Source organism: Ascaphus truei, chromosome 3, assembly GCF_040206685.1.
Source record: "Ascaphus truei isolate aAscTru1 chromosome 3, aAscTru1.hap1, whole genome shotgun sequence".
Classification (NCBI taxonomy): Eukaryota; Metazoa; Chordata; class Amphibia; order Anura; family Ascaphidae; genus Ascaphus; species Ascaphus truei.
The window spans coordinates 397,799,606-397,821,323 of record NC_134485.1 but is presented as its reverse complement, the minus strand read 5'-3'; the positions used below and the strand labels follow the sequence as shown (position 1 = coordinate 397,821,323).

General features: G+C 47.0%; 2 long non-coding RNA genes across 2 annotated transcripts in view; both read right to left on the bottom strand.

Moving 5' to 3' along the window:
- The window catches only part of LOC142490347 (uncharacterized), a 56,614-nt gene extending 35,396 nt beyond the window's left edge, over nt 1-21,218 (bottom strand). The window contains exon 1 of the long non-coding RNA XR_012800034.1: nt 21,065-21,218. This is a non-coding gene — a long non-coding RNA (uncharacterized LOC142490347). The remainder of the gene's footprint in view (nt 1-21,064) is intronic.
- LOC142491170 (uncharacterized) lies at nt 932-5,323 on the bottom strand. Its single transcript, XR_012800323.1, has 3 exons — nt 5,082-5,323; nt 3,564-3,760; nt 932-1,375 (listed from the first exon to the last, which is right to left on the bottom strand). It is a non-coding gene; the product is annotated as an uncharacterized LOC142491170 (long non-coding RNA).
- Nucleotides 21,219-21,718: the final 500 nt, after the last annotated feature.

The following is a 21,718-nucleotide window of genomic DNA, read 5'->3' as shown; positions in this document are numbered from 1 at the left end:
AATTGCTTACATTTTCATGAAAATGTAGTGATTTTTCTGCAAGATACGCCGAAAAATAAAACGTGTCCCGTTTTTTCTTAAGTGTACATGCACACACATATAAAACACACGAGTATATAATCAGTTTTATTTACATTTTCATTTTAATTGTATTGTATGTCTTTATTTGTATAGCGCCATTAATGTACATAGCGCTTCACAGAAGTAATACACGTAGTAATCAAATAAATAACAGATAATATAAATAACAGACCATGGGAATAAGTGATTCAGACATTAAAAGTAACATTAAGGAAGAGGAGTCCCTGCTCCGAGGAGCTTAGTCTAATTAGATTTAAAAGCAACAGACACTAGGCCAAGAACTTAGTGAAAAGGGCAATTGATCCCATCTTGAAACCGGAACGTAAAAGCATCTGAAATAGCAATCGGAACCCCAGCCCGATCTGCCTCCTCCGCTGTGAAGAATTTTCTTCTCTCTGTCAGGTTAACTGATGCTTTGTAAACCATCCCGTCCACGTGAGCCTGTGCTTCACACATTTATAACTGTGATCGTTTACACCAAGAAACACATTTGGTTAATCATGTTTTGTTATTTAATTTATTTTTTTAAAGAGCATGCTTAGGCATATGACAAAAATGACTAACGACTACTTTGTAATTATGGGCCTTAAATATCTGTCATGCTTACGCATGCGCTTTTTGTTGCTGCTGAAAAGTGTCTTAGAACTGCTTTGTACATATGGGCCAAAGACACTTTCCAGCACGAAAAGACACTTTGGCCCAGATACATCAAGCAGTGGTAAGGAAAACTGGAGATGTTATCTCCAAAAATCAGTACATTTTTGGTCAACTTGCTTGCAACATCTCCAGTTTTCCTTACCACAGCTCGACGTGCCTGGACCAAAAAGTGTCGATTAGCTTGAATGGACTTTTGGGTTTCTTGCGGTTGTGGAAGTTTTGGTTCTATATATGGGACACAGTATGCCGCAGCAGTAATCCCATGCATGCCCGCTGGCTGGTGGAAACGGAAGAGGCGCCACTTCCGTTTCATTCTGGCCGACCTCTCCATCATTACCTAGAAAACAAGCATGTCTTTTTTTGCCTTGGGTGTGCCGCGGCCCTGGAGTCATCAGGACACTTGTAAAGTCCAAGATCACTTTGTAACATTGCTGTTACGGCAATCTAGTGTGCATTCAATGGAGAAGTGTGTACTAACAAGGCAGACAGACAAGGGGGAAGCAAGCAGAATGTTCGGTTATGCAGATTAATGGGTTTCTGGTAAGATCTCACCTAGAGTTTCGTGTCCAGTCCTGGAGAAGGACAAACATAATAGTAATGCAAAGAAGAGCCACTAAAATGCTGCCCAGTGTGCAACCTAAAACAGATCATGAGAGACTGAAGGTTGTTAAACATGCACAGCCTAGAAAAGGGAAGGGAGCGGGGGATTGACTGAGCCACTGATCAAGCCACCTGTGCTGAAGCAGTGATATCCCTAATACTTGACCTGTGTGGTGGCCCTTGAGGGCTGGAGTTGGGCACGCCTGAGCTGTGTTGTATGCATACAAAAAGGTGGACATCTATATACTGTGTATATTTTAACCAACGTCACCCATTGAGATCAGTTTCTAAGTACAAGGCTGAAAGTCCAAAACAATAAACAAAGGGGGAAAAAGAAATCAAGGTTAAATTGAAAAGCTGGTTCAAAGCAATTTACTGCTTCAGCAAGCCAGGAATATCTGTTAGTAACAGATACTGCATATTTCAAGCAAAATGTGAATTCTATTTAGCAGAAGGGACCTGCAAGTCAGTACTTTGCTGAGGAGTTTATTAAAGTGGTTAAACTCCATTAAAAAAAAAGCAAAACACTCAAAATAATGCAACTTCCCGTTATCACCGGCTTCAAATCCCACAGAGGGCAATTGTTTTGCCCCCGAGCAAAGACTGCTCTGAACAAACACTGCATGTCTGAGCGTTTACATTCAGAACAGACAACGTTTTTTTAGCACCTCTAATAAAACAGAAGTACCATCAGTAAATTCAATTACAACTAGCACGCATCATTTTATTAACGGTAATAATCTCAAAAGTGTCAGCAGAACAAATATCCCAAATACTGAATAGATGTCGTATTGTAGTACAGGTGCGCGCATGCTGTTTTGCTGCACCCCCGTACTTGCTCTCCTCCTTCGTGCGCCGCGTCCCCCCCTCCCCTTACCTCACGTGGTGCCATTTTCGTGTGACGTCACATGACCCCGCAGCGGTAACGCGTCCCGAAGCCGGCTGAACCTCGGTAAGTAGAGGTTGCAGAGGCCTCGTGTCCCCCGGCATTTAATTTAAATGCCTGGGGGGAGAGCGCGGGACCTCTGAAACTGACCGCACCAGAAACCCACCCCCCCACAATCTTTTTTTTTAATCTCTGCCATCCCAGTTTGCGCACTGCTGTTGTAGTAGACAATATATTTAATAGAGTAATATTTTATACTATAATGTCTCCTATTCCAGGGGTGCTCAACTCTAGCCCTTAAGGCCCAACAACAGGTCAGGTTTTCAGGTAATCCCAGCTTCAGCATAGGTGGCTCAATCTATGACTGAGCCACCTGTGCTGAAGCGGGATATCCTGAAAATAGTCTCCCAGCCCAGCACAGAGTGGAATAATATATAGTGATAGCTCCTATTGTGGTATGTGTTCTAGCTGAACATCTGCCCATATGGATACAAAGAGAGAGAGAGAGAGAGAGATTCATGGAAAAGATGAATGGATAGTCAAGAGATTTTAGTAAAATGTGTGAGTGTATGGCACGGACCACTACCCACCTCCTGCAAATCATTCTAATACCAGACGTGGTAGAGGAAGATGAAGGGGAGGAATATAGGCAGACAGATGCTAAAGGAAATCGTAGTTTGATTCCATGTTTCGAAAGAAAGAAAGGAGAGAAAGAAAGAAAGGAGACAAAGAGACAAAGAAAGAAAGAAAGGAGACAAAGAAAGAAAGGAGACAAAGAAAGAAAGAAAGAAAGAAAGAAAGAAAGAAAGAAAGAAAGAAAGAAAGAAAGAAAGAAAGAAAGGAGACAAAGAAAGAAAGAAAGAAGACAAAGAAAGAAAGAAAGAAAGAAAGAAAGGAGACAAAGAAAGAAAGAAAGAAAGAAAGGAGACAAAGAAAGAAAGAAAGAAAGAAAGGAGACAAAGAAAGGAGACAAAGAAAGAAAGAAAGAAAGAAAGAAAGAAAGAAAGAAAGAAAGAAAGGAGACAAAGAAAGAAAGAAAGAAAGGAGACAAAGAAAGAAAGAAAGAAAGAAAGAAAGAAAGAAAGAAAGGAGACAAAGAAAGAAAGGAGACAAAGAAAGAAAGAAAGAAAGAAAGAAAGGAGACAAAGAAAGAAAGAAAGAAAGAAAGAAAGGAGACAAAGAAAGAAATAGACAAAGAAAGACGAGAAAGAAAGAAGAGAAAGATTGATTCAATAAAATGTATGTAACCCATATTCTCCCCCCCCCCCACCCCCCCCAGACACAGATGCTATATCTAGGGTGTGTGAGGGCTGGCTACACGTGCTTGAGTGGTGCGTACCTGTCGGTAACAGGAGGGCCTGAGTTTCCCGCGATGCTGTTGGGGACACAGGACCAGGCTTCTGGGCTAGTTGACTCATTCTTTAGTGGTGGTGCAGCGCTTCCATCCTCTATAACTTCCCAGGGATATGGGGTAGGACCCGTATAGAAGAAATAGCCCTGGTCCCAGGGTGGATGCTCCAGAATCACACACAGTCTCTGGTGAAATCAGCAATATCTCTTTATTGTCTCTAGCTCGCACACAGCAGCCTTGGCAGCACACAGCAGCACACAAGGCACTCCAAATGTGTACAGGCCTTCTCCTCTCCTTTCCTCCAAGATGCACTCCGACAGGATGGTCTGTGAGGGGCCTCAATACCCCAATGCCCACCTCACAGGGTATCCTCTGGGTGGGGATAGATCTTCCCCATCACCCCCTCATCAGGGTGGGGGGCATTGGTCCACCGTAGCTCTGCTCACTCTCCAACTGTATAGGCCAGAGTTCTCTCTCTCCTGCTCCCAGGAGAGAGCTCGACCTAGTCCTCTCCTCCAACTCCCAGGACAGACTAGGCTAGACTGACTTGAACTCTGTCACTCACAGGAACTGGCTCCTAAATAGAGTCAGCCCCACCTCTCATGATGTCAGAAGGACCTCCCCTCTGTCTCATGCCTGCAGCAGTCAGGGGCCTGCATCTATCACTCAAGGCAGGGCGTGAAGGGGGAAAACCCATGATTACTACTGGCGCCGGCCCTTAACATGACTTACCACAGTAGGAGAAAGATATGTATAGCCCGTGCTGTTTACAGGGGGCTACACTCTCCCTCTGGTGGAATCCAATGGTCTCCACTTGGACCTAGCTTTAGCAGTACCATCCTGCGATGAACAACCTGGGAAACAAACACATATCATGCAGTTTGGTAGTCATAACATATGCTCCCATGAGGTATTAATACAAAAACACCGGTTACACCCAACGTGGAGAACCCTAACCGTAATGCTTCGGATCAGGTTTCCTTACTTTTCTGCCATTGTGATCCGTAATGGTCACAAAGAAGGACTGCACCGACCCATGCTCTGGCCGATATATTACACTGTGCATGTATATGCACCGTCCTATACTTCAGATCCTGACCAACTCACTTTTCCGGTCCTCATTATGATAACCAGCTTTACCCAATTTTGTTCGGAGATATTCTTGTACGGCTTCTCGGAGCCAACTATCTCTGCTCTCCTCTATTTCCCTCATTATGGGCTCAGGCACATAAGGGTATTCGTATCCATGGGACTGTCTATACCTAGCCACTATGGCTCTGTCGGCTCGGCTCAACTTAGTGAGCTTACGGTGACCCGCCCTGCTTGGCAGTACCCAAAACTCTGGTTCTATAGGAGCAATCTCGTCATACAGTATACTGGGGCCTTTGGGCTGAATCAGTTTCTGCTCTATCTCGTCCTCCACCTCCTGGGGTGTAAAGACACCTGCCGCCCACCAATGATCAACTATGTTGTTCTTAATGAGCCGGAAGCGCGTACGGTACATACCTTCGTGGTACCCAGTGAACAGGGGTGCCCACCACTTGTCACGGTGCTCGTACTCGGTGGAATGGCTAGTGTTCTCTACCTCTGACTCTGCTTGGGACGAGACACCGGACGTCCCCGCCTCTGTAGAGCGCGAGCAATCTCTCCTCCCTTTGGCGTTGAAATACCATGTAGGGTTCATCTTGTGAACCACCGTACTGACAGACCCAGCCACTGCTGGAGTGTGGGACCCTCGGGCTCTCCCTCTAGCTGTAGGAGAAAACGGCACAGGGTTAGGCACACGTATCACATTGTCGTATGGTATTTCCCCATCCGACCCCTCATCGCTCAATTCCCAGTCCCGCCAATCTCTGGAATATTTGGGGTACTTGCTCAATTTATCCCCGCTAGGTCCCGGTGACAACACTCGTGACGGGGCAGGGGCAGTGGCCGGGGCGACTGAGCTAGGGGTTGGGGTAGGGGCAATGTTCAAGTCAGTGTCCAGCAAGCGGGTAATACCGCGACCAAGGGACGCTTTCTTGGGGGCTTTCTTCTCCATACTTCGCGCTTCTCTCGATGGACCTCAGCTCTTTAGGGTGGCCATTGCAGTGGCCATGGCTACTCTCCGTGGGGAGAACAGCGCTCCCGGGCCTCTCTTCCCGTCGGGCCCGGAAGTGACGTCATTGCCGGTGCCCACGGAATCTCCATCCGCTCCGTGGTCACGCACCGGAAGTACGTCGAGGACCGTAAGGGGCGGTAGTGGAGCATCCGGTTCACGGACGGACAAGTAGGCCGCAAGCCTCTCCTTCTCGTCCTCCGCGGTTGCCGTCTTCGCATGCCGGGAGTAAGGGGGTGGTGGAGTCTCCTTACCGCTCCGCTGCTGTTTGGTGATCTCGGGGTCCTCCGGAGTTGTCTTGGACGCCATCTCCGCCGCACTGGAAGTCACCACGGCCGTGGGACATCTACAGGCCTCAGGCCGCACCAGCGCTCGCCGTTGGAAGGTGTCCGGACTCGTCTGCTCCTCTTTGTTACCGCTGGGGTGGTTCGCCGGTAGGCGCATCGCCACCGATGGTACGCCAACCTCTTCCTCCGAGGATATCACGATCGGATCCTCCGCAAGGGAGTCACCAGGTTCTTCTGCGATACAACCAGTGGGTATTGGTACGAAACGGGCCCGCTCTGATACCTCCATTGCGGTTGCGCTCTTCTCCGCCGACGGTTCTCTCGGCTCTGTAGCTGGCTGGGCCTTGGTTCTTCCCGCTTGGTTGCAACGGGGAACTAGGGCAGCCTTGTCTTTCGTCTCCGCCACCTCCGTTAGTGTTCCCGGAGAGGCACCCCGCGGGGTCTCGATCAGTGGCCATGGCTCGTTAGGCGACAGGTAAAACGTGCCGCATTGAGGGCATCGTGCCTTGGTGCTTGGGACCGCTCCGGGTATCCCGCAGTGGCACTCGTGGCTCTCCACCTCCACTACCAGTAAGCCTCCTGGTAGCTGGTAGATCGTGGTGCTCATCTCTGACATTTTTAGCTCAGGGGTGGAACAGTTCAGTGTTTCAGCTCCTTGCTCCTCGAATGCCAGGCTGAAGTGAAGCTCCTCGCTCTTGCTTCCTGTCCCTCCCTTTGCTGGGGAGGACGCTTCTGATTGGCTCTCCTTGTGGCCCCTCCCTCTGGTGGAATCCAGAGGCGGGGCAATCCTTCTTTTAGTATGACGTGGCCTGGTTTGTGGGCCAGTCACAGCACAGGTGGGTGGGCTTTCGCGCCGCTCCTCTTGCAGGGGATCTGGGTTTGGCGCCAAACCCCTGCACATTTCCTGCCACATTTCTCGTACAGTCTCTTTGCACGATTCACGTGCGCGCGCCAGGATTGGCGGGAAACGCCATTTTAGTTATTCTTTGCTCCGTGGAGCACATGTAGTGACGGCTGCCATCTTCGATGAGCCCACCACATGTAAATGTGCACTACGCTCAGTGTCTACGGTGTAACACGAACCTAGACACTGGCTGTACCCACTGACACTTTCTGATACTCTCTGCATGCTTTCTCTGTTGCCCACTAGTATGAGATGGCATACCCCAGGCTAGGCAGAACTCCTTCCTTGTGCACTGTACTCGGTGACTGTTCCGGCAAGTGCTCTGTGGTGCGTTTTATGTGGGTGCTAGCTAGTGTACTGGGCATCTTCCTAAGTACGGGCGTCCCTACTTTTGGCCACTCATAGTGCGGGCCCTGGGCCATGGTCCCTGGACACGTTAGCAGGCTGACCCCCCCAGTTGCCTCACACTATCTGCCTCAAGGGACTAGGACAGCTATAGCTATGCACCCATCTTACGCCACCCTCGGCGTACTGTGCGGGAGCGGAGGTCCACGCTCCCCTGACTACCCCCGGTATGGCATGCCCTACTTTCTTTAGCACTTGACCGGAGAGTGCACATCACTCTTCCCGCTCTGCTTCGCTGTAAGCCTGTCCTGTTCTGGATCTCAGCAGCTCGCCTCCAAATGTAACCCATATTCCCCCCTCCCCCCCCCCAGACACAGATGTTATATCTAGGGTGTGTGAGGGCTGGCTACATGTGCTTGAGTGGTGCGTACCTGCCGGTAACAGGAGGGCCTGAGTTTCCCGCGATGATGTTGGGGACACAGGACCAGGCTTCTGGGGTAGTTGCCTCATTCTTTAGTGGTGGTGCATCACCTCCATCCTCTATACCTTCCCAGGGATATGGGGTAGGACCCGTATAGAAGAGATAACCCTGGTCCCAGGGTGGATGCTCCAGAATCACACACAGTCTCGTTGGTAAAATCAGCAATGTCTCTTTATTGTCTCTAGCTCGCACACAGCAGCCTTGGCAGCACGCAGCAGCACACAAGGCACTCCAAATGTGTACAGGCCTTCTCCTCTCCTCTCCTTTCCTCCAAGATGCACTCCGACAGGATGGTCTGTGAGGGGCCTCAATACCCCAATGCCCACCTCAGAGGGTATCCTCTGGGTGGGGATAGATCTTCCCCATCACCCCCTCTTCAGGGTGAGGGGCGTTGGTCCACCGTAGCTCTGCTCACTCTCCAACTGTATAGGCCAGAGTTCTCTCTCTCTCTCCTGCTCCCAGGAGAGAGCTCGACCTACTCCTCTCCTCCAACTCCCAGGACAGACTAGGCTAGACTGACTTGAACTCTGTCACTCACAGGAACTGGCTTCTAAATAGAGTCAGCCCCACCTCTCATGATGTCAGCAGGACCTCCCCTCTGTCTCATGCCTGCAGCAGAGAGTCAGGGGCCTGCATCTATCACTCAAGGCAGGGCATAAAGGGGGAAAACCCACGATTACTACTGGCGCCTGCCCTTAACAGGACTTACCACAGTAGGAGAAAGATATGTATAGCCCGTGCTGTTTACAGGGGGCTACATGTATAATGTTAATAACAGTAATTAGTCACTGACTAAGAATGGGTTAAACATTCACCGGTATGGTAACGGTATGGTAACTTAGTGTACAGGAGCAGACAGATCCCTTGTACGTGGTACCGTCCAAGGCTGGGACGGTGCAGGGGGGAGTGAATTTGTTCTTGTGTTCAAAGTTTTACATGGTGGGAATTGTTAGAAAAGTACTTTGACATTAGAAATAAATAGTTATTAATGATGAAGTTTTTATTTTTATTTTGTTTTATAGGGAAGATTTTATAGATTTTTTTTGTTTGTTTTTTTTTTTTTTTTTTGTTATGAAGGTTTTTCTGTTCAAACCTATGACAGGAAACTGACTGTTTGTTTTTCCAAATGAACCGGTCCTGTCTGATTTTTGAACAGCAGCAATTAAAAAGATTGAAAGTTACTGCAGGTACAAAAAAAGTTGCAGGGAAATGTGTATCTTACTACAAACACGGTTATAGAATATACATGTTTGTTGGCGGGGGGTGGGGGGTGAGAGATATATCAGATATATTAAAGAAAGTCCTTTCTGAAATTTTAAAGAAATTCTGTAATATTATTATAGTATAGAAACGTGATAAAATTCTAAGTCACAAAATCCAAAGAAAGGTATTATACACACAGTATATATAGATTAATGTAAATTATACAAGGAAAGGCATGTGAATATGAACAGATATCGCTGCCAAGAACCTGATACTGTGCTTGAGTTTCTCCCCAGGTGAAGGATGAATTTGGAAACCTGGAAGAGAGTCCCATTTGGACAAAGTACCGGATAACCAGGAATGTTCTTTCCCCCTGAGCGTATAACGATAACAAGTCCATGGTATCGGAAACTTTTTGGAACCAGTGATGTTCAAAAGTGGCTACAGAAGAAGAATCACCGTTTCCGGAACCAAAGATGACTGACCAGATCGGAGGCAAGAGGAGAAAAGAAACATTCACAAAAAACCCTCTATTGCACACACTTTGTTTGGACATACTGCGGGACATAAACTAAGTGATAGAGACATATGTGAAGATCAAGACGGTGGTCTTTATTGGCACACTATACAGGCATACCCCGCTTTAAGTACACTCACTTTAAGTACACTCGCGAGTAAGTACATATCGCCCAATAGGCAAATGGCAGCTCACGCATGCGGCTGTCATCACGTCCTGAACAGCAATACCGGCTCCCTACCTGTACCGAAGCTGTGCGCAAGCAGGGAGACTATAGAGACTGTTACAAATGCGTTATTTACATCAGTTATGCACGCATATAACGATTGCAGTACAGTACATGCATCGATAAGTGGGAAAAGGTAGTGCTTCACTTTAAGTACATTTTCGCTTTACATACATGCTCCGGTCCCATTGGGTATGTTAATGCGGGGTATGCCTGTATATTATTACTCCCCACCATATTTAAATGACACCAGTGAAGCTGTATGAATAGTAACAATCACTGAGTGAGACCAGCAATGTATACAAACGTCAGGAAGCAGAAGTGGGAGAGTGATAATATGGGCTAATGCAAACCGAGCAGTCCATGTGTCAGAACAGCTCTGTATCATTCTGGTCAATGGTTAGATTCTCATAACACAGGATACACCAGAAAGAAAAGAGACTGGTTTGATACTGTGATGGATTGGATAAAATGCCTATTTCTTCATCTGTAATACTTTGCTATGATTCCTTACTCAAAATGGCTACCGCAGCTACCCCTCCCTTCAAGTAAGGAAGATGGCACCGAGGAATTCCACTCAAATGCTGATGTGTCCAAAAAACCTGCAATAACAGGACCATAAACTGCAACAACAAGACCATACAAGGAAAAGACCCAACAAGAACCAATGAGATGCTGACATGTGTATTTACACACAACCTTTAGACCTGAGAGAGCTCCTTTTGCATACAATCCCCCAATGCAGCCTCTATATATGAACGTGGTCTGTAGGAATAAAGTCAGACATTATCATACTGAACTCCTGTGTGTCAGCGTGATATTTTCTCAGTGCATGCACTATATATATATATATATATATATATATATATATAGTGCATGCACTATATATATATATATATATATATATATATATATATATATATGGAAAATAATCTGGACGAGGACAGATACTCTGAAGACGTTTTTGGTCTGATCCAAATTATCCAATTCAGCTGGTGCCCAACGTGGGGCGCCAGCTGAATTGGATAATTTGGATCAGACCAAAAACGTCTTCAGAGTATCTGTCCTCGTCCAGATTATATTTTATAATATATATATATATATATATATATATATATATATATATATATATATATATATATATATATATATATATATATATATATATATATATATATATATATATATATATATATATATATATATATATATATATATATATATATATATATATATTGCATGCACTGAGAAAATATCACGCTGACACACAGGAGTTCAGTATGATAATGTCTGACTTTATTCCTACAGACCACGTTCATATATAGAGGCTGCATTGGGGGATTGTATGCAAAAGGAGCTCTCTCAGGTCTAAAGGTTGTGTGTAAATACACATGTCAGCATCTCATTGGTTCTTGTTGGGTCTTTTCCTTGTATGGTCTTGTTGTTGCAGTTTATGGTCCTGTTATTGCAGGTTTTTTGGACACATCAGCATTTGAGTGGAATTCCTCGGTGCCATCTTCCTTACTTGAAGGGAGGGGTAGCTGCGGTAGCCATTTTGAGTAAGGAATCATAGCAAAGTATTACAGATGAAGAAATAGGCATTTTATCCAATCCATCACAATACTGTTTTAGTAGGTATGGGAACTTTAACAGGTATTTAAAATGGTATTGATATTGAAACCATGTCAAGCAGACTGATACATATGGCAAAATTAGGGAGTAAACATGCTGATTTAGGTTGCGGCCAGGGTGGTGCTGAGCGTGCAAGTGCTCATGCGCGGCGGCGCAAGCAAGCGGCAAATTCAAATTTGCTTGCTTGGCACGCAGCTAAGCGCCGCGCATGCTCACATTGGGCACACACATTGCTGCAATGTGGATCATCGCAGCCAGCATGAGCCCGCCCGCTCAGCACCACCCTGGCCGAGGCCTTAGATAAATACGCTTCAGCAAAATATTATACACTCCCAAGCTAAAATACAGACCGCTATTTATAGGTCTATAGCAGCAGGGTTTCTAAGTATAAACACATATAGTATCTAGACTATAAATGATACAGGAAAGAATATAATGTGCAATCATTTACAAGTAATATACACCAATGCAAAAATAATGCTCCAATCACTATTGTCAGGACATTGGCCATGGAAATAGCATCAGAACATCCACAGATCAGTATCTATGCCAGGCAACACCTCAAGTGGTGAAGCGGAGCATGGATGGGATGTAATGCTAAAAACAAGTGAAAGAAGTATGAAAACTGATATTTTGGAAGTTCAATTCCTGTGTCAAGATGTGATTATGTTTTAGCTAGAATAATTGATATGGGAATAATGCAGAAGGGCCAATGGACAACTTCAATGAAGGGGAGGTCTACACTATATAAAAACAACAGGAATGGGTAGAACACCTGTATATTATGAAGTAGACACTGATAATTGTGAAAAGATAAATGGAGACTTCCTTTGTGCAATGGGAATCACTACTGTACATACAGAAACATATTACACTGTATGGTGTTGGCAGAAAGATACATGTACAGTCAAGGTTACTAACCCTCCATTAAATCCTATGTGGTATTTAGGAGCTGGAAAGTGTTGTTGGAATCAGGAAGGGTATGGACCACAGGCGATCCATACACATGATTGTTCTGTGATAAAGTGGATCGATAAGGGTGTGTGCTGTACATTGAACAAAACTATTTTGATGAAGGGAAGTTATGGTACTATCCAGGCTCCAATAATACAGAATAGTACACACAATCTTGTGTACTACATACCCCAGGGTTGGGTGGAACATTTAGGATTTGGGAAAGAAATGTACCAATGGTTAACAGAGGCAGACAATTTTAAAGAAGTGATTGACAAGGGAAATAATGAACTAGGACAGGCAAGGGTAGTTCTGGAACACAACACCAAAGAATTGTTACATATAAGAAAGGAATACGATACAGAAAAGATATCTTGGTGGACCTCACTATTCCACATGGGACCACAGAAAGGATTAGGAGCTGGTATATTATATTTTATGTTACACCCAATTATTGTATTATTTATGGTTATGTTACTAATGTTTTTCATATTACTGTGTTTATATTGTAAGTTTAAAGGTTTGGTGGGAACCACTCGTAGTTTAATCACTGATGCTCACGAGACCCACAGATAGATCTCTTATGAACTATAGAGGGGACTGAAGATATAATGATGTCAAATCCTGAACAGAAGAGACGCCATATTGTCTGATAGAGATAGATAGACTTTGGTATACATTTAGTTAACTAAAAATAGTAGCTGTAGAAAAAAAACTCAGATATGCAGACAATCAGTATTTGTCTTCAAAGCTAAATAGATAAGAACGGAGTGAGTCTAAGGGCTGTAATATACAGCATGCGGCCGTGCGTTCCTATGCGAACGCGCGTGCACGTGCCGCATGCTTTTCGTGTATATAGTGCCGGGAGCTGCAGGTAAGGTATATGTGTGTATATGTGTATGTATGTGTGTATATGTGTGTATATGTGTGTGCATGGGTTGTGTGAGTGAAAGTAAGTCCTAGATAAAGTTTTTTTTTTTCTTTAAAAAAATCTTAAGAAATATTTTTTTTTTTACTTCTGCAGTTATTTTCGCACGCGCACACACACACACACACACACACACACACACACACACACACACACACACACACACACACACACACACACACACACACACACACACACACACACACACACACACACACACACACACACACACACACACACACGCGCACACACACACACACACACACATACATTTGAGCGCAGGCAGCAGCGCGAAAAGATGAATTTCCTCATCTTCGCCGCTGTCTGTCGGCTCCCCTCTCCCTGCCGTGCGCGCGCGCGGCCCTTCTATAGAAAGTCTGACTAACGTCAGCCAACTAAAAACCCGCGCGCGCGCACGACGCAGCACGCGCCCGGCACTATAGAACGTGCCTCTAAGTTAGACATACATCACAGGATGGAAGACAGGTAGGAATTTAGGGAGGTAGAAAGATAGACAAGGGCAAGAACGGGTTATACTCGTAATATATAATGAGGATGTATAGCAGGATCAGAGAGTATGTTACCAGTCAAATATAACATGTTGAAATGACAGTTGAAATTGGGAAAAACAAGTAAATATATGAGCTTGTCCGGATACTTGGCATAATTGTGTGATCCTGTGTGCATTTAACTCAGAATTATTTGGAACTTACAAGAGTTGCTTGGAACTTACACTAATTCTCCATTCATAACTTGTTAGAAAGCCAGCTATGACATTGCCTGTAAAGAATGATGCTGTGATACTGTACTCTATTTGTCTCTGAATAAATACCGGAACAAAGAATTCGCTCCAATGGACTTATTGACTATGGTGACACACCTTATCTTCAAGATAGGTCCTTCTCTAGCTTCGCCTCGCGCATGCGAAAAGCACATCACCCAGCCGGGTTTAAAAAAAAAAAAAAAAATTGCATCAATACCCAACAAGCGTCCCCCCACGAGCCATAAATACTAGGTTACTGTAATATATAAACACAACGGGTGACCACCACATAGCATAATATACATCAGTCCATTATACCAGCTAGAATATAGAAAAAGTCCAAAATCCGCCATAGGACCAGCAGTATCCATGGCAACCAGAATGGCTGAGATTGATGGATCACAGTGATGACAGTTACATAGTAGTTACATAGTAGATGAGGTTGAAAAAAGACGTACGCCCATCAAGTTCAACCTATGCTAAATTTAGACAACAGATAATTTATCCTATATCTATACTTACTTATTGATCCAGAGGAAGGCAAACAAAAAACCCAGTGACATATCATCCAATGATATCTCATAAGGGGAAAAATAAATTCCTTCCTGACTCCAAGAATTGGCAATCGGATTAATCCCTGGATCAACATCCTTCCCATATATACTTATTTGGTATATCCCTGTATACAAAAAGAAAAAAAGCGCAAGGCCCATAGAGTAGTATAGTCTAATTTATCCACAAGAAAAAACGGTTAAAAACACTTACAACAATATAGTTGTTTTAAGGCACTTCGGTACTGTGATAGACCGCAGGAACAGAGGCACATAGATAGTCTGATGGTCGGGGTGTTTGAGTCCTAACCCTCCTTCTCCTCCTCGAGCGACGAAGCCTGCACTTCCGTGTCAGGTGACTCGCGACGTCGATGAGGGGTCACCACAGCCACCTCGGGTAACACGTGGCCACCGGCACGTCACAACTCAGACTCAAGGCCACGTGTTACCCGAGGTGGCTGTGGTGACCGCTCATCGACGTCGCGAGTCACCTGACACGGAAGTATCAAAATATATCTTTATTGTATTGTGTAAACCCCATCCTACATATGTGACTAATGTGTAAATGCCTTTACCAATTGTATTAATTTAGAGCGCTGGTGGATACTCTCAGGGACAGTGGGGTTTTTCCCATCTAGTTCCCCATTGTGTCTAACCCATTTCAAACCCCTATTCATATCCCTGTATACCTTTCCTTTCTAAAAAGATGTCCAACCTTTTTTTGAACAAATATATTGTATCTAAATACACACACACCTTTGTGTGTATGCACTGAAACTATGAATGGTAAAACAAATTTCCAAAGAAATTGGGGTCCCACCCGATTTGCTTTAAGCGTAGTCTGGGGCTATCAAATATAAAAACAACCACAATAAAAAAAAACTTTAAAAATAGGGAGTGAACAGCAGTCCCCAGAGTAGAGCGACTGCGTAGGTAATAGATCAGAACATATTAAAGCGATTAAGATCTCATACTAATGAAAATGCCAGAGAAATATCAGATAAAGTCCAGCACCAGGCTAACAGACACCCATAGTTTGAAAAAAAATGTAAGACAAGTTTAAAGACAGATAGTTCTGCAAAATCATCCGATCCAAGAACTTGATCCTTAATGCATGAAATTGCATGGGTAATTGTGAACGTGACAAGTAGAAGGATTAAGAATATCCCATGTAGGATCAGAGATGTGATAGGCATGTGATTAGGGTTGCCAGGTGTCCGGTATTGAACCGGACAGCCCGGTATTTGGTTACTCTGTCCAGTAAAAAATGAGATAATAATGGACATGTATGTGTGCGGTATTACTACGGTGACCAGATGTCCCGGTTTAGCCAGGACAGTCCCGTTTTTTAGTGAGCTGTCCTGATGCCCCAAAAATTGTGACAATGTCCCGGTCCAGTTGGGACAGTCCTGATTATTAGTGAGGTGCCCTACCAGTTTGGGTGGGTAGCAGGAGAGCGGAGGTTGGAGGTGATCAGAGGAGGATACTGGCGGCATAGCGCGGAGCCGATCAGATAAGAACAGCTGGGGAGGAGAGGGGATGGAGAGGGAGTGGGGGGGACAGAGAGGGGATGGAGAGGGAGAGGAGGGGACAGAGAGGGGATGGAGAGGGAGAGGAGGGGACAGAGAGGATGGAGAGGGAGTGGAGGGGACAGAGAGGATGGAGAGGGAGTGGGGGGGACAGAGAGGATGGAGAGGGAGTGGGGGGGACAGAGAGGATGAGAGGGAGCCCGGGGGGACAGAGAGGATGAGAGGGAGTCAGGGGGGACAGAGAGGATGAGAGGGAGTGGGGGGGACAGAGAGGATGAGAGGGAGTGGGGGGGACAGAGAGGATTGAGAGGGAGTGGGGGGGACAGAGAGGATGGAGAGGGAGTCGGGGGGGAGAGAGGATGGAGAGGGAGTCGGGGGGGAGAGAGGATGGAGAGGGAGTCGGGGGGGAGAGAGGATGGAGAGGGAGTCGGGGGGGAGAGAGGATGGAGAGGGAGTCGGGGGGGAGAGAGGATGGAGAGGGAGTCGGGGGGGAGAGAGGATGGAGAGGGAGTCGGGGGGGAGAGAGGATGGAGAGGGAGTCGGGGGGGAGAGAGGATGGAGAGGGAGTCGGGGGGGAGAGAGGATGGAGAGGGAGTCGGGGGGGGGAGAGGATGGAGAGGGAGTCGGGGGGGAGAGAGGATGGAGAGGGAGTCGGGGGGGGAGAGAGGATGGAGAGGGAGTCGGGGGGGGAGAGAGGATGGAGAGGGAGTCGGGGGGGGAGAGAGGATGGAGAGGGAGTCGGGGGGGGAGAGAGGATGGAGAGGGAGTCGGGGGGGAGAGAGGATGGAGAGGGAGTCGGGGGGGAGAGAGGATGGAGAGGGAGTCGGGGGGGAGAGAGGATGGAGAGGGAGTCGGGGGGGAGAGAGGATGGAGAGGGAGTCGGGGGGGAGAGAGGATGGAGAGGGAGTCGGGGGGGAGAGAGGATGGAGAGGGAGTCGGGGGGGAGAGAGGATGGAGAGGGAGTCGGGGGGGAGAGAGGATGGAGAGGGAGTCGGGGGGAAGAGAGGATGGAGAGGGAGTCGGGGGGGAGAGAGGATGGAGAGGGAGTCGGGGGGAAGAGAGGATGGAGAGGGAGTCGGGGGGAGAGAGGATGGAGAGGGAGTCGGGGGGGAGAGAGGATGGAGAGGGAGTCGGGGGGGAGAGAGGATGGAGAGGGAGTCGGGGGGAGAGAGGATGGAGAGGGAGTCGGGGGGGGAGAGAGGATGGAGAGGGAGTCGGGGGGAGAGAGGATGGAGAGGGAGTCGGGGGGGAGAGAGGATGGAGAGGGAGTCGGGGGGGAGAGAGGATGGAGAGGGAGTCGGGGGGGAGAGAGGATGGAGAGGGAGTCGGGGGGGAGAGGATGGAGAGGGAGTGGGGGGGGGGGATGGAGAGGGAGTGGGGGGGAGGATGGAGAGGGAGTGGGGGGGAGGATGGAGAGGGAGTGGGGGGGAGGATGGAGAGGGAGTGGGGGGGAGGATGGAGAGGGAGTGGGGGGAGAGAGGATGGAGAGGGAGTGAGAGGATGGAGAGGGAGTGGAGGAGAGAGAGAGTGAGGGGACAGGAGAGAGGATGAAGGGAGGGGGGATGAGCGAGGATGAAGGGAGGGGGGATGAGCGAGGATGAAGGGAGGGGGGATGAGCGAGGATGAAGGGAGGGGGGATGAGCGAGGATGAAGGGAGGGGGGATGAGCGAGGATGAAGGGAGGGGGGGATGAGAGAGGATGAAGGGAGGGGGGATGAGAGAGGATGAAGGGAGGGGGGGATGAGAGAGGATGAAGGGAGGGGGGATGAGAGAGGATGAAGGGAGGGGGGATGAGAGAGGATGAAGGGAGGGGGGGATGAGAGAGGATGAAGGGAGGGGGGGGGGTGAGAGAGGATGAAGGGAGGGGGGGATGAGAGAGGATGAAGGGAGGGGGGGATGAGAGAGGATGAAGGGAGGGGGGGGATGAGAGAGGATGAAGGGAGGGGGGTGAGAGAATGAAGGGAGGGGTGAGAGGATGAAGGGAGGGGGTGAGAGGATGAAGGGAGGGGGTGAGAGGATGAAGGGAGGGGGGTGAGAGGATGAAGGGAGGGGGTGAGAGGATGAAGGGAGGGGGTGAGAGGATGAAGGGAGGGGGTGAGAGGATGAAGGGAGGGGGTGAGAGGATGAAGGGAGAGAGAGGATGAGGAGGGGTGCAACAATCTTGGAATTTGTGGGGTAGCATTAAGATTAATATTGCTCGCCATGTACAGTATGACAGCAGGTCAGTCATTTATAAATGATCTGACCATTATGTAATTTGTTCTAAATTGCACTCCAAGCATGCACCAATTTGCACCATTTCATATTCTATTTCCTAAAAAAAAATCCTCGTAAGGACACTCCCTCCCAAGATTTTTTTACGAAACAGAACATAAATTGGTGCAAATTGGTGAATACTTGGAGTGAAATTAAGAAAAAATTACGTAAGTTAGGTTATTTCTAAATAACATTCTTCCTCACCAACAATTCTCACGCGCGTCGCACCTTACACCATTGTGTCCAGTATTTTTGAACAAGCCTCCTGGTAACCCTACATGTGAGGCACCCAGTATATGGTCCCAAAGGTCCTAAAGAAAAGGGGCGTAATGTGCCCTGGACTTACTTTGGTTCACACACACACACACACACACACACACACACACACACACACACACACAGCTGTGGATTTATTTAAACATCACAATGCAGAGCACTGCAACACTGGATACTACCAGCAAATACACTACATTTAGGCCACTCTCATGGTGACGGCGGCACGCGCATTCCTGCAGCCACAGCTATCTGTGCACTTGGCTGCAGGAGATTGGGGAGGTGATCAGAGGCATGGCAAACGAGTCACGGAGCTAGTTCACCCTCTTTGGCTGAACCAGCTCACGTGACGCTGACGTCGTCACGTGACTGTAGCCAGGAAAGACACATTTATTTATCTCTCCAAACTACAGCAGCCACGACGCACTACATCGCCGCCTGTACTATGCTACCTTCAATAAGGTCGCTTTGAAGAGTCCCGAACAAGCGCACGTAGCAACGACCCCACCATGAGCGCAGCCGTACAGTCCTAGCTTTTCAGCTCTGCAGCCGAGTCCCCAGACTGGTGTTTCTCTTTTTCTTTTTTTTTTACATTTGGTCAAGGAACCCTATAATTATATTGTGAAATTCTGAGCAACCCCAACCCTCTCTAATAGCGCTTCTGAGATCAGATGCATTGTAAGGGAACCCAACCATCTCTAATAGCGCGTCTGAGATCATATGCAGTGCAAGGAACCCCAACCCTCTCTAATAGCGCGTCTGAGATCAGATGCATTGTAAGGGAACCCCAACCCTCTCTAATAGCGCGTCTGAGATCAGATGCAGTGTAAGGAACCCCAACCCTCTCTAATAGCACGTCTGAGATCAAATGCATTGTAAATTCTTCTGTATTTGGTACAATTGTCAAATTACCTGAAAATTACAGGGAACCCTTTAGGGATGCCTGGGGAACCCAAGAGCTCCTAGGAATCCCTATTGAAAAAAACACTGCTCTAGACCTACGTCCATTATAATAATGCATGTACTGTATGTAAAAATCTTTATTTATATAGGGCCATCCATGTACATAACGCTTCACAGCAGTAATACATGTGAAATAATAATATAACAGCACATAGTGGAAATAAGCCCTTTAGATATAACAGTAACATTAATATGCTCCCAACTATTACGCCGAATCCTTGAACGCTCTTACGGCTTATCAAATATCATACAGTATTTAACCTGAAAGTACGAATGTTCTGGGTGTGGACTTGCAAATAGATACATTACGTACATCACTTACAGTACCTCCTATCCATTCTTACAGCGATTTCCCCTAAAGCTTCAGCCAGAATGTACAGCCAGGCAGCTGTTCCCTCCTCTAGGACTAGTCCCTTTCAGATTGTTCGCTGGCTCTGCACTGTGGAATTGGGAGCAGGCTGCAAATAATAAAAACCTTACACGGTACAGTAAAGACAAGATACACTCAGCAATAGATGCATGTCTCACACATTACTCGCCCTAATTACATTCAAACACTAAAAGAGTTAATCACACAATGTGTTATATCACTGCACTGCTATCAGCAACGAGCCTCTTATTGGCTTATTGTATCCATTGTTTTGCTGACCTGTCTGGTACTTACCAAAGCTGTAATTACTGTAATGATATTATTGGTTTATTAAAAGGGGTAGACAATTCCTGTCCTCTAGAGCTGCCAAACAGGTCAGATTTTCAGGATATCCCTGCTTCAGCACAAGTGGCTCAGTCACTGAGTCACTGATTGAGCCACCTGTGCTGAAGCAGGGATATCCTGAAAACCTGACCTGTTTGGCAGCTCTAGAGGACTGAAGTTGGCTAGCCCTGGTTTAACTACTTCAGTGGCACACGGGACATCATTATTTTTCTATGGCATTCTGGCAAGTGTTGGGTTTCAACAGCATTATCTGCACAAACAAGACAGCATTGGCTCAATGTAACCCCATCATTGCTGCAGGAGGAAAAAAACGTTTGTTCCTGATCCACTTCATACTGAAAGGGGATTGTAAGAGCAATGACTTTCTCTCTCGCCTGCCTGTTTCTGGTAGGCACTCCTGCCTGCAACCCCGTCTGCACCCCCGCCTGCACCCCTGTCTGCCATCACAACACTGCTTTCCATCAGGGAAGGGGGTGAAGTTATCAATGTGTCTCAGTCTCCCTCCTGAGCAAGTTTCCCAAACTCTCTGTGTCACTGATCGGATCAGCCGTGCCTGAGGGGGGGCAAACTACACCAGCAGCACGCCCAGTTACCGCAATGACAGGAGATCCAAGCAGTGCTGAACCAGGGAAGTTATATGCAGTCCCAGACCCAGCCATGCAACCCCGTAACCCGAGCTGCACTGCCAGATCCTGCTCCCACTGCAACTTAGTAGCTTCGGTGTAGTGGGGGGGCGGACAGGGGTCTGCAACTCCCCCCTCTCCATCTAGTACTGGGACCCAGGTGACTACATAAAAAACCCCCAGAGCTGGAATGGAACCCGCGCCCGGGCGCTGCTGACTTCCCAGCCTGGGGAATCGCTTACCTCGGTCCCACCAAGCAGTCCAGGAGAGGAGCCACCGCAGGAGAAGAAGGAAGACTACAACTCCCGGCACGCTGAGCTGGAGAAAAAAAAAATCAAACTATTACAACTTTATTAAGTTTAGGTAAAAAAAAAAAAGAAGGCGTTTTGAGCGGTTTCATGCACTGCAAGCTGACGTGGCTACAGTGCTAGTATAGCCCCACCCCTCCTGTAACTTCTTCAGTGGGGTTATTAACCACTTCAGTGCTTTAAGAGGTTTCATGGTGTTACTTTTTCCCGGGTGCACACATTTTGCAAAAAGGAGACAGTGTATATCCCACGAGAACCTGATCCATGGTTGTAACGTGTGTACAGTATTTCCTTATTAGAGAAGAAAATGAGAAAGAGAAGGATTTGCACAGGATTTCAGCCATAAATGGCACACGATGGACTCACATTTTGGAGAAGTTTACCAATACATGAGTAAAAGGGATCCCACGTTTTTATTTGTAAACCTCTAAACTGGTCAAAGTGCAACACAAAGGGTAGTGTTCCTGTGCCGGATTTCAATAAACCCTCAATACAGAGTAAATCACGACATTGCCTTATTTGTGAAATAATTATTTGTGTCTTGTGTAATATTTATGCTCTAGTACAGGTAGTCCTCGCTGTCCAACG